Source organism: Somniosus microcephalus, chromosome 11 (assembly GCF_052327205.1).
Source record: "Somniosus microcephalus isolate GS21.2 chromosome 11, FLI_Smic_1.0, whole genome shotgun sequence".
Lineage (NCBI taxonomy): Eukaryota > Metazoa > Chordata > Chondrichthyes > Squaliformes > Somniosidae > Somniosus > Somniosus microcephalus.
The window spans coordinates 207,625,117-207,638,436 of NC_140997.1; positions in this window are offsets into that span (position 1 = coordinate 207,625,117).

Here is a 13,320-nt window from a genome sequence, read left to right on the forward strand (position 1 = left end):
AGGTGAAGGCAGGATCAGGCTTAGTTGTGATGCCCCCATTGTTAAATAGTCTGCTACCACTCACTCTCTGGGTTCACAACTCAAAAATAGTCACTTGGACAGAGTACTGAGTACAACCAGTACCCCAGTTTAAATCTATTCCTTTAGGAGAAGAGGGGAAAAACTGAGGAGGAAAAAGGATGAAGAATTTTAGACTTGTATTTTACTGTACATGCTTTGGTTTCTCTTTTTTTGTGTTTTTCTTTTTCAAAGGGGTTTTCGTACAGACGTGTAAATTATATAAATATTATTACTCTGTAATATACAAACAAATTTGGGTGCTTACACAATCTACAATTCATTCTGTCTTGCATCTTCCTATGTCTCAACTCTGTCACTTTGCTGCAGTACGAAAATGTTAACTTGCTCTTTTGTGTCAGTAATTTATGCCAGTATTAGTCAGGGCAGGGGTACAATTACAGGGGTGTGCAGCAATATTTCCTGCAGTACCGTACTGAAAGAGTGCTGCGTTGTCTTCATGAGGAGATGTTCAGCGGGGACACTGTCTGCCTATGCAGATGGATCTCATGGCATGGTTCAAAGAGGAACAGAGAGTTTTCCAGGGTCCAGGCCAGCATTCCTCTCTCACCCAATGCCACTAAAGAGAGATTAATTGGTCATCCATCTCAATTGGTGTTTGTGGGACCTTGCTGTCTGCAAATTGACTGCCATGTTTGCCTACATAACAGTGATTACATTTCAAAAGTAATTCATTGCCTGTGAAGTGCTCTGGGATATCCTAGGTACGTGATAAAGTACTACGTAAATGCAAAGTGTCTTTTTCCTTGGCCTTGTCAACAATCAGCAAACACTTAGCAATCAGTTGTTATGAACTAATTCTAGCTTGACTGTAGTTTCTTTTCTGAGGCTGTGGCTATAGCTAGCTGCCCTCTACTATTACTTGTGGAATAAGCTTGCCAATGAGTATTACCTTTGCTCATTTGTATTATCTTTCCTTTGTGCCTGTTCTGTGTCTTCTCTCTTTGGTTTGCCTTCTCTGGTTTGCTTTTTCTGGGACCATTGAAGTGATATTTATTGTCTCATTTGTTTGTCCGTTAAGTTGCACTGATATAAGAGGGGTAACAGCTGCCTATATCACCTGATCAAGGCAGAAGTGAGGAGTTTGTGAGCTTTGAAGAGTCTGGAGGGTTTGGTTAGCGATTTCAGCAGTTTGCAAAAAAAATTCTACCCATTTTCTTGATCTGTTGCTACTGAAGTTTGCACAATTGTGACTGCTTGCTACTGGGTCAGACTACCCGAAGATTTTCAGACCCCACCGACCCCAAACAAAGTTGCCATGATGCCTTCCTCCTCTGGCATTTGGCCCTCCCTGGCCTCTTCAAGGGGAAAAAAAGCATATCAATGATGGCTACTGAGCAGCAAGGCATACCCCTGCTGCCATGACTGATGACCCCAATCCGACTACACCGAACAGAAGCAGAGGAGCAGGACAATGAGGCACATGCAGCTACAATACTGATGATAGAGAGGACCATTCATTGGGGGTGTTGAAAGTGCACTTTCGCTGCCTGGACAATCGGGTGGGGATCTACAGTATGCACCGGAGAAGATCTTCCGAATTGTGATTGCCTGCTATGTCCTTCACAACTTTGTCATCCAGGAACGGCTGCAATTTGACATGGCTGAAGAGGAAGCGCTGGATCCTAAACTTCAGAAAGCAGAACATCAGGCCGACATCCACTCAGGAGTCCTTGTTGACAGTTGCAAGGGGCATCATAGGGCAGATACTTTCAGATGTCTTCTCTTTGTGACTTAGTCTATCTGGACACCACTGCCTGACTTCTTTCTCTCCCACTTGCAAATAAAGAGACATTCACTCAAACAAAAACTCATCCTACCACATGACAACACATCAGCCCTCTTTGCCCTAACATGATGTTGCCAGTAATCACCTGAATGAATAAATCAGCACCTGATGAGCACACCCTTTCCTGTTTGATTGCAACCTCCATGAATAACAAAGCACAACATAGGTGCACCGTCTATTTTAATGCACTAATTGCAAAGCGGAAACAATCAGCCTACTCTTTCCTAACACTGTGCTTTCCAGATTAATCGTCGTTTAGAAAGGCATGGATTAATCAAGGACAGTCAGCATGGATTTATTAAGGGAAGGTCGTGTCTGACTAACTTGATTTCATTTTTTGAGGAGGTAACAAGGAGTGTCAATGAGGGTAGTGCGTTTGATGCAGTCTACATGGATTTTAGCAAGGCTTTTGACAAGGTCCAACATGGCAGACTAGTCAGAAAAGTAAAAGCCCATGGGATCCAAGGGAAAGTGGCAAGTTGGATCTAAAATTGGCTCAGTGGCAGGAAGCAAAGGGTAATGGCCAACAGGTGTTTTTGTGAATGGAAGGCTGTTTCCACTGGGGTTCCACAGGGCTCAGTACTAGGTCCCTTGCTTTTTGTGGTATATATCAATGAGTTAGACTTCAATGTAGGGGGCATGATTAAGAAGTTTGCAAATGATACAAAAATTGGCCGTGTGATTGATAGTTAGGAAGAAAGCTGTAGACTGCAGGAAGATGTCAATGGACTGGTCAGGTGGGCAGAAAATTGGCAAATGGAATTCAATCTGGAGAAATGTGAGGTAATGCATTTGGGGAGGTTTAACAAGACAAGGGAATACACAATAAATGGTAGGATACTTAGAAATGTAGAGGAACAGAGGGACCTTGGAGTGCAGGTCCACAGATCTCTGAAGGTAGCAGGACAGGTAGATAAGGTGGTTAAGAAGGCATACAGGATATTTTCCTTTATTAGCCGAGGCATAGAATATAAGAGCAGGGAGATTATGCTAGAACTGTATAAAACACTAGTTAGGCCACAGCTAGAGTATTGTCTGCAGATCTGGTCACCACATTACAGGAAAGATGTGATTGCACTAGAGAGGATACAGAGGAGATTTATGAGGATGTTACCAGCACTGGAGAATTTTAGCTATGAGGAAAGATTGGATAGGTTGGGGTTGTTTTCTTTGGAACAGAGGAGGCTGAGGGGAGATTTAATTGAGGTGTATAAAATTACGAGGGCCTGGATAGAATGGATAGGAAGGACCGATTTCCCTTAGCAGAGAGGTCAATAACCAGGGGGCATAGATTTAAAGTATTTGGTAGAAGGATTAGAGGGGAGTTGAGAAGAACTTTTTTCACCCAGTGGGTGGTGGGGGTCTGGAACTCACTGCCTGAAAGGTTGTAGAGGCAGAGACCCTCATCGCATTTAAGAAGTACTTGGATATGCACTTGAAGTGCCGTAACCTACAAGGCTACAGACCAAGAGCTGGAAAATCTTCTTCTTAGGCAGTCCCTCGGAACCGAGGATGACTTGCTTCCACACTAAAAATGAGTTCGCAGGTGACTGATGAGTCCAATGCGGGACCTACAGTCTCTGTCACAGGTGGGGCAGACATGGTTGAAGGGGCGGGCAGGTGGGGTGCTTGGGTTGACGAGTGCTCCTTCCGCTGTTTGCGCTTGGCTTCCGCTTGCTCCCGGCGAAGAGACTCGAGGTGTTCGGCGCCTTCCCGAATGCTTCTCCTCCACTTTGTGCGGTCTTGGGCCTGGGATTCCCAGGTGTCGGAGGGGATGTTGCACTTTTTCAAGGAGGCTTTGAGGGTCTCCTTGAAGCGTTTCCTCTGCCCACCTGGGGCTCTCTTGCCGTGTCAGAGCTCCAAGTAGAGCGCTTGTTTTGGGAGTCTCGTATCGGGCATGCGGATGATGTGGCCCGTCCATCGGAGCTGATCGAGCGTGGTCAAAGCTTCGATGCTGGGGATGTTGGCCTGAGCGAGAACACTGACGTTGGTGCACCTATCCTGCCAATGGATTTGCAGGATCTTGCGGAGACAGCATTGGTGGTACCTCTCCAGTGCTTTGAGGTGCCTGATGTTCATGGTCCATGTCTCTGAAGCATACAGGAGGGCGGGTATCACTACTGCTCTGTAGACCATGAGCTTGGTGCAGGGTTTGAGGTCCTGGTCTTCAAACACTCTCTTCCTCAGGCGACCGAAGGCTGCACTGGCACACTGAAGGCGGTGTTGGACTTTGTCATTGACGTCTGCCGTTGTTGACAGTAGGCTCCCGAGGTATGGAAAGTGGTCCACTTTGTCCAAGGCCTCGTCATGGATTTTGATAATCGGGGAGCAGTACCGTGTGGCGGGGGCAGGTTGGTAGAGGACCTTTGTCTTACGGATGGGAATCCCTGGCCCAAGACCGCGCAAAGTGGAAGAGAAGCATCCGGGAAGGCGCCGAACAACTCAAGTCTCTTCGCCGGGAGCAAGCGGAAGCCAAGCGCAAACAGCGGAAGGAGTGCACGTCAACCCAAGCACCCCACCCACCCGCCCCTTCAACCACCGTCTGCCCCACCTGTGACAGAGACTGTTGGTCCCGCATTGGACTCATCAGTCACCTGAGAACTCATTTTTAGTGTGGAAGCAAGTCATCCTCGGTTCCGAGGGACTACCTTAGAGGAAGAGAAGAGAGAAAGTGGGATTAGGTTGGATAGCCCTTTTTCGGCTGGCACAGACACAATGGGCCGAATGGCCTCCTTCTGTGCCTTAAATTTCTAAGATTTTATGGTTCTTTCCCCGCATTCCTACATGCGCCTTTCTATCCCCCTATTCCAGTGCTCCTTCTAAGTGCCATACAAGGACCAGGATCACAGGAGATGGGTGGTTCATCATGCTATACAGATGGGTCATGAAACTCAGGTGGTCCTCATCTACAAATATTGGGAGAGGGAATACCCATTTATTTCTCTGTGTTTCAGTAAGTTGTCCTGTTACTCAACTGACAACACACTTAGCTTTGCTGGCCTGAGGGAGCGGTGTGTGCGTGTGGACAGGTGGGGGGTTGTGGCGGTTATTAAACTTTCAACACTCTAAGGTTATGGAGTTGCCACTCCCAACCACAGCCACCTCCTTCCACATGAGCCATGCTACTGCCTGCTGATAGCTTCTTCCCAGCTATTCCAACAGTCGCCTTCCTCCTTTCCCTAACTTCTGACAGAAGAAAATATAGATGCTTGCTCCTTTCCTTCTATTGCAGCTGCCACTGCACTCCCTCTTACCAGAGCCTGCTCACTCCTTCATAGGAGGAAGCTGTGCCCTAGCTTTGTCCCAATCCTGACTACGTCTTCCTCATGGGGTATGTGGACAGCTGCTGGAAATCAGCTGAGCCTGGTATTTCTGAGGGGCTCAGCCTCCTAGGATGTCGATTGACTTAAGTTCTGCTCCACTGCCCTTCCACCGCCACTTTGGGGACTCGGGCACTTCAGAGCCAAGCTTTGTTTTAAATCAGGGCTTGTCGTTTAGATTGAAAATACGTCTTTTCTTGTCCAACTTTTCTTCTCATCCTCCTCCACCACCCCACCGCCCCCTGCCCCTTCACCCGCAAGTCATCTTCTCATTTAAAGTACTGCAATATTTTTCTGCAAATTACCAAATGGAAATAATTGCTCACAGGGCTATTAATTGAAACTAATAAATCAGTGCGTAAAAAAATCTCATGTAGTAGCAAGATTCGATGTGGCAAGCGGTAATTTTAACTGCAAGACAAACAGAAATTCCACAGCACAATGAATACAGTCCTGCGGTTACTACTTTTAGAATTAATCTATCTGCAAACAGTGTGTAAACCTGCCATTGGTAAACACGTTGGCTAGATCATCACTGGATAATACTTCAGGTCTGATTCTTGTAATACACATTGGAGTTGCATCGATGCCAAAATGAAAATGCACTTTAATTAGAACCTATGCTTTGACACTGATGATGGTGCGCAGCAAGGTGCCACAAATAGCAACGTTATAATGGCTAGATAATCTATTGTAGAGTTAAATATTGGCCAGCTATTCTTCAAATAATGCCATGGAATCTTTTACATTCATCTGAGAGGGCAGACAGAGCCTCCGAAAGACAGCATCCCCGACAGTGCAGCACTCCCTCAGTATTGCACTGAAGTGTAGCATAAATTATGTGCTCAAGTTTGTGCCAGGGCCAAGGTCGACAGCTTTGGTTTTCCCAATTTAGCTGGAGGATATTACATCTCATCCAAGGCTGGAGGTCAGACAAGCAGTCTGGTGGCAAAGCGGCAGTCAAGGGTAGAACTGGTTGTCATCACCTTACACGTGGAAACTAACATCACATCGGTGGGTGATGTTGCCTAGGGGCAGCATGTAGATGCAGAAGAAGAGGTGCCAAGGATGGATCTTTGAAGTTACTCTGTCTATGGTCGGATAGGTAAAAGTAGAACCAAACGAGAACAGCCGCACCGAGCTGATGACGGAGGAGAGGCGTTGGAGGAGGATGGTGTGTTTGACTGTGTCAAAGGCTGCAGAAAGAAAAGATAATGTACCATGGTCACAGTAACAGAGTCAAAGCTTGTAGAAGAGTACAATTATTATTTGTCTGCATGTCCATGGAATAAATTGGAACATTGAAATGAACAGCTGTGACAGGGTGGTAAAGAAATGAAAAGAAGTAGTCAGTACGTCTATCAATGACATCACCATAACCACCAGTGGTTCAATCCCTGTCTAATGATTTTCTGTTGGAAGTGACAGTGGTGGTCAGAAACATTCAACCTAATACAGGCATACTTATAAAATGATATTTAAATTGTGGGATGACACCAAGGGTGGGAATGCTCCTCCGTGATCCCACCCAAAATTGGACAAGATCACAACAGAGAATGTTAGAAAATTGAGAGAGTGCGGCCTAATGGCACCTCATTGTCCTGACCGGGGTTTCCTTCTCTCTTTTTGCATGCAAATAATGGCAGGGACCTGGGCCCGGGTCCCCATCAGATTTCCCTCCTTTCTACCAGAGTTATCGCTGCTTGCCGGGGTCGCCATTGTTGAAGGTGGCGGTAGGCTCTGGGAAGCAGCGGTTAAGGCCCAGAGTTCCCCCACTGTAAGGAGCAGGCCTTGGTTTTCTTTATTCCTTCCAGGATGTAGTTGTCACTGGCAAGGCCAGCATTTATTGCCCATCCCTAGTTGCCCTTGAGAAGGTGGTGGTGAGCCGCCTTCTTGAACCGCTGCAGTCCTTGTGGTGAAGGTACTCCCACAGTGCTGTTAGGGAGGGAGTTCCAGGATTGTGACCCAGCGACAATGAAGGAACAGCGATATAGTTCCAAGTCAGGATGGCGTGTAACTTGGAGGGGAACTTGCAGGTGATGGTGTTCCCATGCACCTGCTGCCCTTGTCCTTCTAGGTGGGGAGGTTGTGGGTTTGGGAGGTGCTGCCTAAAAAGCCTTGGCAAGTTGCTGCAGTGCACCTTGTAGATGGTACACACCGCAGCCACGGTACGTTGGTGGTGGAGGGAATGAATATTGAAAGTGGTGGATGGGGTGCCAATCAAGCGGGATGCTTTGTCCTGGATGATGTTGAGCTTCTTGAGTGTTGTTGGGGCTGCACTCATCCAGGCAAGTGGAGAGTATTCCATCACACTCCTTACTTGTGCCTTGTAGATGGTGGAAAGGCTTTGGGGAGTCAGGAGGTGAGACATTCACTGCAAAATACCCAGCCTCTGACCAGCTCTTGTTGGAACAGTATTTATGTGGCTGGTCCAGTTAGGTTTCTGGTCAATGGTGATCCCCAGGATGTTGATGGTGGGGGATTTGGCAATGGTAATGCTGTTGAATGTCAAGGGGCGGTGGTTAGACTCTCACTTGTTGGAGATAGCCATTGACTGGCACTTGTGTGGTGTGAGTGTTACTTTTTTTAAATTCGTTTATGGGATGTGGGCATCACTGGCAAGGCCAGCATTTATTGCCCATCCCTAATTGCCCTTGAGAAGGTGGTGGTGAGCCGCCTTCTTGAACCGCTGCAGTCCGTGTGGTGAAGGTACTCCCACAGTGCTGTTAGGTAGGGAGTTTCAGGATTTTGACCCAGCGACGATGAAGGATCGGCGATATACTTCCAAGTCAGGATGGTGTGTGACTTGGAGGTGGTGCTGTTCCCATGCACCTGCTGCTCTTGTCCTTCTAGGTGGAAGTGGTCACGGGTTTGGGAGGTGCTGCCGAAGAAGCCTTGGCGAGTTGCTGCAATGCATCTTGTAGATGGTACACACTGCAGCCACAGTACACCGATGGTGGAGGGACTAAATGTTTAAGGTGGTGGATGGGGTGCCAATCAAGTGGGCTGCTTTGTCCTGGATGGTGTAGAGTTTCTTTAGTTACTTGCCACTAATCAGCCCAAACCTGAATGCCGTCCCGATCTTGCTGCATGCGGGCATGGACTGCTTCATTTTCTGAGGAGTTGCGAATGGAACTGAACACTGTGCGAGCATCCCCACATCTGACCTTATGATGGAGGGAAGGTCATTGATGAAACAGTTGAAGATGGTTGAGTCTAGGATACTGCACTGAGGAACCCCTGCAGTGATATCCTGGAGCTGAGATGATTGACCTCCAACAACCACAACCATCTTCCTTTGTGCTAGGTATGACTCCAGCCAGTGGAGAGTTTTCCCCCTGATTCCCATTGACTTCAGTTTTATTAGGGTTCCTTGATGCCACACTCAGTCAAATGCTGCCTTGATGTCAAGCGCAGTCACTCTCACCTCACGTCTGATATTCAGCTCTTTTGTCCGTGTTTGGACCAAGGCTGTAATGTAGCAGCCACTTACCTGCTGAAAGCTTCGGTCTCAGCCGAGGCCTCAGTGGGAGCCTGCCTTCTGATCTTCTGCACCTTTACGGTCCCTTGCCACCTCTTCCTCTGCTGCAACGGTGTCCCCATTGCAACACTGCTGGATTTTCATCACTCACAATGGTGGACCTCTTCGTGATAGCAGAAATCCCGCTGGGAGCCTGCCAGAGATGAGCTCCCAATAGCAGCATGAGCAGCACTTGGAGTCTGCACCCATTAGGATAATAAGGCTGACCCTAAAAAAATTCAGCAGGGCCTGAGCGGATTCATGCTGCCAATTCGAAAAACCCAGACATTGAATTTCATTGGGTGGGTTTTACAGTTTTCAGTCAGATGGAGCACGGTATGAAAGCGCAATGCTCCACGTTAGACAGATGGAAAATGGAAAGACCAAATCAGTCTTATAGAAAATTGGATGACATAGGCAGCAAATGTGAAGATGCACACAGATCAGAGCACTGCCTGTCATGCCCCAAAAGGAAGAAAAGGGGCAGGAGCAGCAATTAGCAATAATTGTGATATCTTATTACAAGTTCCAGTATGTCTCAATGTTACTTCTTGGAACAGGCTGTATGGCTTTTTATGAACTTTTATTGCCTTAACAAAGCCTTGCTCAATTGTTACATATTTGCTAGTGCTGCTTGCGCATATTCCAGGAAGGCAAGAAAAATTCACAGATCAAGTTCCTGCTTGTCCACATTCTGGAATTTCTGATTACAGGCAATTAGGAAAGTGTATGGGATACTTGGCTTTGTAAATAGGGGCATTGAATCAAAAACAAGGAAGTTATGCTAAATCTTTACAAATCACTGGTTAGGCCTCAGCATTGTGTACAATTCTGGGCACCACACTTTAGGAAAGATGTCAAGGCCTTGGAGAGGGTACAGATGAGATTTACCAGGATGATACCAGGAATAAGGGGCTATAGTTATGTGGAGAGATTGGAGAAGCTGGGATTGTTCTCCTTAGAGCAGAGAAGGTTAAGGGGAGACCTAATAGAGGTATTCAAAATGATGAGGCATCTTGATAGAGCAAGGAGAGAGAAACTGTTTCCTCTGGCAAGTGGGCCAGTAGCCAGGGGTCATAGATTTAAAAGAATTAGCAAAAGAATTAGAGGGGAAATGAGGAGAAATAATCAAAGAGAGGGTTGTTAAGATCTGAAATGCACTATCTAAAGGGTGGTGGAATCAGATTCCATAGGAACTTTCAAAAGGACATGTGCTTGAAGAGAATTAATTTGCAGGGTTACGGGGAAAAGCGGGGCTGTGGGGCAGATTTGGACAGCTCTTTGAAAGAGTTGGCACAGGCACAACTGGTTGAATGGAAACCTTCTGTGCTGTAAGATTCTATGATTCTATGAATTGGATAGCGTTTTCAGAGAGAGGGCAGAGGCATGATGGGCTGAATGGCCTCTTTTTGTACTGTATGATTCCATGATTCTACTGATAACACAGCCGCCACCACCAACATCTTCAGCTCAGAGCAAACTCCTTTCCGCACTCTCTGCCATCAAAAACAGAATCTGTCAGCGTTACACTCAATTGCCCTCCTGCAACTCACAGTCAAAGAAGCAATAGCATAGCTGTTCATAAATTACAATATCATGAGAAAGGGCCCCATGGCATGATAATGAAGAGTAAACATAAGAACATGAGAAATAGGAGCAAGAGGAGGTCATTTGACCCTTCGAGCCTGCTCCACCATTCAATAAGATCATGGCTGATCTTCTACCTCATCTCTACTTTCCTGCACTATCCCCATATCCCGTGAGTCCCTTAAAATCCAAAAATCTATCGATCTCTGTCTTGAATATACTCAACAACTGAGCATCCACAGTCCTCTGGGATAGAGAATTCCAAAGATTCACAACCCTCTGAGTGAAGAAATTTCTCATCTCAGTCCTAAATGGCCGACCCCTTATTCTGAGACTGACCCTGTAGTTCTATACTTCCCAGCCAGGGGAAACATCCTCCCAGCATCTACCCTGTCAAGCCCCTTTAGAATTTTATATGTTTCAATGAGATCACCTCTCATTCCTCTAAACTCTGGGGAATATAGGTCAAGTCTACTCAATCTCTCCTCATAGGACAATTCCCGCACCCCACCCCACCCCCCAACCCCCATCCCAGGAATCAGTCTAGTGAATCTTTGTTGCACTCCATCTAAGACAAGTATATTGTTCCTTAGGTAAGGAGATCAAAACTGTACACAGTAATTCAGGTGTGGTCTCACCAAGGCCCTATATAATTGTAGTAAGACTTCTTTACTCTATACGCCAATCCCTTTGTAATAAAAGTTAACATACCATTTGCTTGCTTTACCTGCATGTTAACTTTCTGTGATTTGTGCACAAGGACACCCAGGTCCCTCTGAACACCAACATTTCCCAGTCTCTCACCATTTAAAAAATATTTTGCTTTTCTATTAACCTAACAAAGTGGATAACTTCACACTTCTGCACATTATATAAACACACATGGTTTGCAAATTTGGCTGTTTGCACACATTATACCAGTTGTAAAGCAAATTCCTGTTTGGAATGCTGCTGGTCACTGAATATATATATATTATATATATATATATATATATATATGAACAATTTAAATACATGGGTAGAATTTTCTTCTTTGGAGGTGGGTGGTTTGGGGGTTCCATCACCATAATTGCAAGGTATTACATATTGGGAGAATGTTATTTTGACACGTCATATGGCTGAGGTTGAAGGAGATCCAGGGAGAGGGGCGTTAAGGATTCAACATCCAATCCCTGAACTATATTGCTGAACCAATGAAGTATAAGTCAGAGGATGCCACGTTACATAGTATTTACAGGTCATTTGGTCCAACAGGTCCATGTCCATGTTTATGCTCCACACAAGCCTCCTCCCACCCCTCTTCATCTAACCCCATCAACATATCCTTCTAGCTTCCCCTTAAATGCATCTATGCTATACACCTCAACTACTCCATGTGGTACTGAAGTTCCACATTCAAACCACTCCCTGGGTAAAGAAGTTTCTCCTGAATTCCCCATTGGATTTATTAGTGACTAACTTATTTTTATGGCCCCTAGTTCTGGTCTCCCCCGCAAGTGGAAACTTCTTCTCTACATCTACTCTATCAAACCCTTTCATAATCTTAAGGACCTCTATCAGGTCACCCCTCAGTCTTCTCTTTTCTAGAGAAAAGAGCCCCATCCTGTTCAATCTTTTCTGATAGGTATAACCTCTCAGTTCTGGTATCATCCTGGTACATCTTTTTTGCGTCTACTCCAGTGCCTCTAAAATCTTTTTATAATATGGAGACCAAAGCTGTTCACAGTACTTCAAGTGTGGTCTAATCAAGATTCTATACAAGTTTAACATAACTTCTCTGCTTTTCAATTCTATCCCTCTAGAAATGAACCACAGTGCTTTATTTTCCTTTTTTTATGGCCTTACTAACCTGCGTTGTTACTTTTAATGATTTGTATATCTATACCTCCAGATCCCTTTGATCCTTTACCCCATTTAGACACTTATTTTCCAAGGAGTATGTGGCCTCCTTATTCTTCCTACCAAAATATACCGCCTTACACTTATCTATATTGAAGCCCATTTGCACGCCCATTCTGCAAGTTTATTAACGTCTTCCTGTATTTTGTCACAGACTTTCTCTGCATTAACTATACCCCCCAATTTGGTGTCGTCCCCAAATTTTGAAATTGTACTTGATTCCCGAGTCCAAATTGTTTATGTAAATGGTGAATAAAGGCGGTCACACCACTTCTCACCTTTTGCCAGTCTGAATAACTACCTTAAATCCCTACTCTCTGTCTTCTGTTTTGTAGCCAGCTTGCTATCCATTCTGCTACTTATCCCCTGACTCCACATGTTCTGACCTTAGTCATGAGCCTACTAGGTGCTACCTTATCAAAGGCCTTTTGAAAATCCAAATATATTACATCTGTTGCATTACCCTTGTCTACCCTTTGTTACTTCTTCAAAGAATTCAATAAGGTTGGCCAAGCATGACCTTCCCTTTTGAAATCTGTGCTGACTACTCTTCATTATATTTTCAGTTTCTAGATGTTTTTCTATTACATCCTTGAGTAAGGATTCTATTATCTTTTCTACCACCATTGTTAAGCTAATTGGTCTATAGTTCCCTGGACTTGTTCTATCTCCTTTTTTAAATATAGGAATCGCATTAGCTGTCTGCCAGTCCTCTGGCACTAATCCCTTTTCTAATGAATTTTTATATATATAAGTAATAGTGCCTCTGCTCTCTCTTCCCTAACTTCTTTTAATATGTGCGAATGCAATCCATTGGGACCAGGGGTTTTATTCTCCCTAAGTTTGATTAGTTTATCAATTATCCCCCCCCCCCTTTCTATCTTAAATGTCTTGATATCCTTTTTTGATCTCTACTTCTAATGTTATTCCCACCATGTTAGTTTTCCTGGAAAAAACGGAGGCAAAGTAATTATTTAATATTTCTGCCTTTTCGCTGTCAGTAACTATGAGTTTATCGTGTGTATCTCTTAGTGGCCCTATTCGCATCCTGATTTTTCTTTTGTTATTTATGTGTCTGTAGAGTGCTATTTATATTCCTTGTTAATTTCATTTTGTGGTTTCTCTTT